The 6000-nt window shown below is 38.9% G+C and overlaps 1 protein-coding gene across 1 annotated transcript in view; it reads right to left on the reverse strand.

Moving 5' to 3' along the window:
* Nucleotides 1-6000, reverse strand: part of LOC122791533 (intelectin-1a-like) — a 175315-nt gene that overhangs the window by 21808 nt on the left and 147507 nt on the right. The gene's annotated exons all lie outside the window — the stretch shown is intronic.

Consider the following 6000-nt stretch of genomic DNA (forward strand, 5'->3'; position numbering starts at 1 on the left):
ACTAAGGTTCTTGATATATTCCTTTTTTTGCTGAGCCTGCCCAGTAACTTCCCTTCTCTAACAAAGAGAAGTGAACCCACAAGTAATGGTACACTCCCTATAAGGAATGTGAGACTCACTATTGTGAGTCATGCAATAGTGATTTGGACAGTAAAACACTAAAATGTGAAATTCACTGCTAGACTGCTATAGTATTTTTTGCAGAAGACACTAACTATTGGTCTCGTACTTTAGAGGATCTCAGTCATGGACTTTGGGAGTTTGGGTTGGCATAATGGTTAAGGTGTTTATCTCATAGTCAAGAGGTAAAGGGATTGATTCTCACTCAAGGGAAACTAGCTTGGCTTAAAATGATCCACAAGGGAAGTTAGTCTAGTACTTGCTTATGAACCCATGAAAAGGAACTTACAAAGATGGTTCCTTGGTTTTCGAATAAGGTACAGCTAAGCTTGCTATGTCACCTTTCAGGTTAAAATATAAATGGAGTTACTGTTGCCACTTGTACACAGCAATTCTGCCGACCTGCACACTGCCACCTCAATGTTTGGGTAAGAGAGATTCTGTTGCCACAAATCTTGAAAGGGCTTATATTTTGGAGGAAATGTTCTTACAGCTTCTGGAACCATAGCATTTGCAAATATCTATTGTGAGGATGAGAACATTCTGTTGTAGGCTAATTTCAATTTTCTCCCATAATACTAATTGTTTCATTAAACATTAAATGCTGAAAAGTGAGCCTGAAGACTGAAGAGGAGTCTTTGTGACAGCAGAGTGCAAAATGAAGAGACTAATACCAAGAAGAAAAAATATTCCTCCTTGGTAACCATCTCCATCCTTTCACCCCTTTCCAAAATCTTGGAAAATGTATCCATACTCAGATACTAAATCACCTTCTATCCAACAACCTCCTCTCTCACACAGACACTGTGGTTTTCACCCCCACCATAGCACCCCAACTGCACTACTCAGTTTCACCGACACTGTTAATCATAACAGAAACCAAAGCAGACTTGTCTCTGCCATTTTTCTAGACCTCTCCAAGGTCTTTGACACAGTTTCACACCAAAAACTACTGTCAGAGCTAGCCACCTTAAACCTCAGCCATTCCTCCCTAGCATGGTTCCACAGCTACTTAACCAAACATCAACAAGCTGTTAGGTGGGAACAAAAGCTATCATCTCTACTCCCTGTTAACATAGGAGCCTCACAACGTTCCACACTAGGCCCCCTACTCTTCAACATACTCACTAACCAACTGCACAAATACACCTCACTCACCTCAGTTATCCAATATGCAGATGCTTCTACCCTTATACGTAATGCATCCTCCTCACACACCTACAGAACATCACACAACAATCATTCACTGAGGTAGAATCTTGGCTAAATAAAGCTAACCTTATACTGAACCCAAACAAGACCAAGCTGATGCTTTTTCTTCCCACCAAATCAACCATACCACCAACCACTTTTTACATACATTCCTCAAATAACACTATCATATCTGCCACCTCCCAAACCAAGCTACTAGGTGTTACCATCCATAACAAACTGAAATTTGACATTCACCTATCTCAATCCATTAAAAAAACTCCCATCAAACTAGACTCTCTCTACTGCATTAAGGCCCTCCAAAATAAAAAAAAAATCTAATTCACCTTCCTGTGTTAACTATAGTATGTCTTTGAGTAGGTCCTGAGGCTGAGTCTGTAAAGACTTTTGTACCAGCAAAATTGCCTGTTTAACAGTGTATTTTGAAGGAACCAGTATCAGGGGTGCTCCAAAGGCCATAGAGAAACTGAATGTATTTTTCTGTGTATGTGAGTCAGTACAAGAGTTGATCTGAACAGTTATGGAGTGTGAAGAAGAATCATTTTTGTTTGTATAAATTCAGCTCTTTTATGGATTACTTGTTTCATTTTTTTTGCTTTTGTTGTTTCTGCCATCTTTATAAAATGTTTCTGCTTTGGATTATTTTCAGAAAAAAGTTACATGTCAAAAATGAATTAAACACATTAAGCCAGATAAACCCTGTTAAGTACTTAAAACTTAAATGCAGTGCTTACACTTCTGCACATTACAATCAAGTTCTAAACAGAATAAACACAGTGGAAGTCTTTGCATACTGTTATCACAAGTATGTTTATTGAAGGATTTTGCTGCCATAGGGAAAACCATCTTATGCACTTAGGAGTACTGCCAACAAATGACAACAAAATGAAAACAAATAGAAGTAAGTACCAAAAAAGGTGAAAGTAAGACAAACGTTCAGTACATTTGACACTTAGAAGTGTGAACATTATAAAGCAACTATGTTTGTTGTACAGTAACCATCTGAAATGTCAAGACCCATAAAGAAGGGAAAATCTCCCAGAACCAGGTCATTCAAATTGTATTTATGAAATGTCAAGACCCACTAGAGTGGGCCCCGAAACGCAGAGACTAAATAAAAGAAAGAATGACCTTTCATCTACTAAGTCTGAGATGCCATTTCTCAGAATATTCCCTTTTCTCTGAAGTATGGCAATCTCAGAGTTGGTATATATAAGTTCTCGGGGGTTGGGAGATGTAGGGGGACATGACCCTCCACTGCAAAAGAAATTTTAAGCAGTAGAACGATTTTTGAGATTTGCTCTTTTCCTGTGTTTTCAGTCTTTTTTTTTTTATTTTAGCTTGCTGGCATTCAGCATTTCGAGTGCCAGCATTTCAGTAAGGAGCCTTGTTATATACTAATTCTGAAAGTGGTGTATCTCAGAGGTACAGATCTTGTACTTAGTATATGTAACTATTAGAAGCATGGGGGACTATGTCAGAGCTCATGGAGGCAAAATCCCCCTGTTAAAAGTGCTGTCATACTGTTTCATAAAGTTTTGAGGTTGGTTGGTTTGTTTAAATTCCAGTTCTTTGCATTTTCACATTTGAGTGCCAAACACATGTGTAGAAGTTTAATCAAGAAGCCAAACAAAAGTAAGAAAATAATTCACTGAGGGCACTATTCAATAAAAAATGATTCTGTTCCAAGAGTGGTATCCGTGACACTCAGAAACACTGAGAATTACTGAAGAGAACTGGAACAACGTGGGATACATAAGGGAGTCTAAGACCACCAACCTGGGATAAATAAGGTAGTTTAAGACCACCTACCTCAGCATGTAAGCAAGCATGAGACATGCATTGGCTCTTTGCAGGTAATATGCCACTACTTAGAGAAATTCTGGCTAGAAAAAGGGATGCATATAGTGGATAAACCCAAATGCAATGATTTACTGTTTACAGGGTCTCCTGATGACAACTTCATGTTGTAACAGAATACCATTAATTTAGCTCTTCCCAGTGAGGTGACTGCATTCTCTTGGTTAGTGAAATCCTGCGTAGTCCTGCCATGCAGATGGTCAGCTGAGATGTACATCCAGTGCCAATGGTTCAAGGCTGTCTGGAGAAACTTCTGTTATAGCACAGCACTAAGTACTACAGGTATGAAGATGTCTTTAAGGCTATATATGTTGCTGATGAAGTCCAATATATCAAAAGTGGAGGGGTGACATTCCATCAGCAGTAGCACAACCAGAAATTGCAGGTTACAATTACTAAGTATATTAAAGGTAACCTGTGTAAGTGTAATGCACTGGATTAGCTTGAAAACTGGGACCAAATATTGTGGCATAGAGGAATAAAGCCACAAGTACATCCCAGGCAGGCCAGGTTTGATCACCATCTGAGAAAATTAAGGAGATGTCAGGGAGGGATGGGTGGGCCCTTCCTGAGAGGGAGGGTGTTTGCTGATGATGTTCCCTAAGGGGAGGCATGCTGCAATGAGGGAAGTAGTCCAAAGATGAAATCAGTAAATTCAGGGGAAGGGGAGGGGAAAGTGGGTAGGGCGTAACAAAAAAAAATCCCTGAACAGAATATGAATAGTCAAGACCACCAAGGGCACCCTTAGGTTCCACAACTAGCCCCAGTAGAATACAAAGTACATGCGGGGGTTAGTAGTAGCTGGCAGACCCAAGGTGGACATGGGGTACTGGGTAGCAGTAGTGTTAGAGTGATGGAGGAGTGGAACATAAATAAAAAAAACAATCTAGGCCAAAGTTCTAACTTCATGATATTCATGTTTCTTGACAGACTGGATGGTCATGATTTACTGGCATTCCTTCGATACCTGAGTAATGCCCTTTTTGATACTGATCACCTTAAATATTATTGGCTAAAGAGAGGTTTGGGGTCTTATATCCACAGACATTCATATGTGCTTTATGCATATATTTGCCTGAACCCTATAATGATGGTTTTACAATGTTTTAAGAAGAAGCTGGAATTTGTTGCTTGAGTTCATGACATTGGAGTGAACATTGATAACATATTGACTTGTAAATACCAGGTGTCAGCTGTTATTAAGTATTCATACTTCATCTCAGGAATGTCTGAAGAATCAAGTACCTGATACCTAGATTGGGAATGGAGGCAATAATTTATGGGACTCATAGGAACTAATCAACATTACTATGACTGGAGCACAAAACATAATAACTGTAATTCCAGCACTGGGAAATGTCAGCTTTAACAATAAAGATTATCAAAAGCATTTTGTGACAGGGGTGCAACACCCCTCCACACACACACACACACACACACACACACACACACACACACACACACACACGCACACACACACACACACACACACACACACACACACTTACCTCACTAAATATACAAACTGTTAGATTGCTTAACCTTTAGGGGGATAAAGGAGAAACTTCCTTTCTCTAGAGTTTCAGAGTGTCAGAACACTCTGCCTGTGGTATGAAAATTAATGAGATTGATGACATACATTCACTAAATCCTATCTTGAATATAGCAGGATTGCTGTAATCCATGTATCAGTAATTCATGTGCTAGTTTCCTCCCAGAATGGGGTACATCTAATTGAATCTGTTCTCCATGAAGCTCATTCAATACAGAACAGTAAACAGGACTAAACGGTCTGCAATTTTTTTTTCTTTTGGAGTAAAGCTCTACTCCCCTCCCTTTACAGTGGGTTGTAGCTGCCTGCACAGGTTTACATGCAGGTGATTGAACAGTCTGCTTTTAAGTGAAGAATGCAGACATAAAAATGATCATAAATGTGAGCAATTGAGAATTCTAAAAATTGAGCAGCAATGTAGTTGAATATGTGTTGATCGAGTATGCTGAAATGCTACTTAGTGGCCGTTGTATAGGGCTTGGTTAACAAGGAAAAAGCATGAGACATGGCATGTTTTACAATGGCATTCCCAAATGAAATGCAGGAAACGTTTGAGCTGGGATTGCAAGGATATAAAGTACTATAAAATCCCAGTGTTTGAGAGACATATTGCATATGGGCAGTTAGTTATACGCAAAGGAATGCAAACTAAACGATAAGAGCTATTGGGCATGCGTACAAAAATTCCAGCAGAAATGGAAGGGATGAGCAGTTACAATGACTATTGTAAAGGGGCAAGAATTACTGAAGTCAGCTGCCCATATGCATACTTTCAATGTAGCTGAGATGGAAAATGTTGTTATAATGATGGATAATAAATTATATGCTGAGAAACTGTCCATTGTCCCTGTGCAGGTACTATACAGCACTGTGTCAACTACTTCTGCAGATGTAATAGTACAGTTGCCATCGAGAAAAATATTTGTATAAATGGTTAATGGGCAGCATTAATGGTGTACGATTAGATATGTTCTTGTAATTAAAATGTTAGATGGTTGGATGTCAGCATAGGGAGTTGAAATCTGGTAAATGTATGCATAGGTCTTTCAGTAATGTGAGTAACGATTGTACAGTTGTAGTAATTACCACACAACAAAATATATATAAAAGAAATATCTGCCATGTGGTCAATGGCCCTACGTTTTATATCTGTATACATGAGTTGTAAATAGCACAAAGCATATAACATTCATTAACATTTATTTTAGGAGGTGTGGGAGATTGCTGTCTGTTCTCCATCAGTGCCATATGTTATG

The sequence above is a fragment of the Protopterus annectens genome, chromosome 17.part0, assembly GCF_019279795.1.
Source record: "Protopterus annectens isolate FY-2018-M chromosome 17.part0, PAN1.0, whole genome shotgun sequence".
Taxonomy (NCBI): Eukaryota; Metazoa; Chordata; order Ceratodontiformes; family Protopteridae; genus Protopterus; species Protopterus annectens.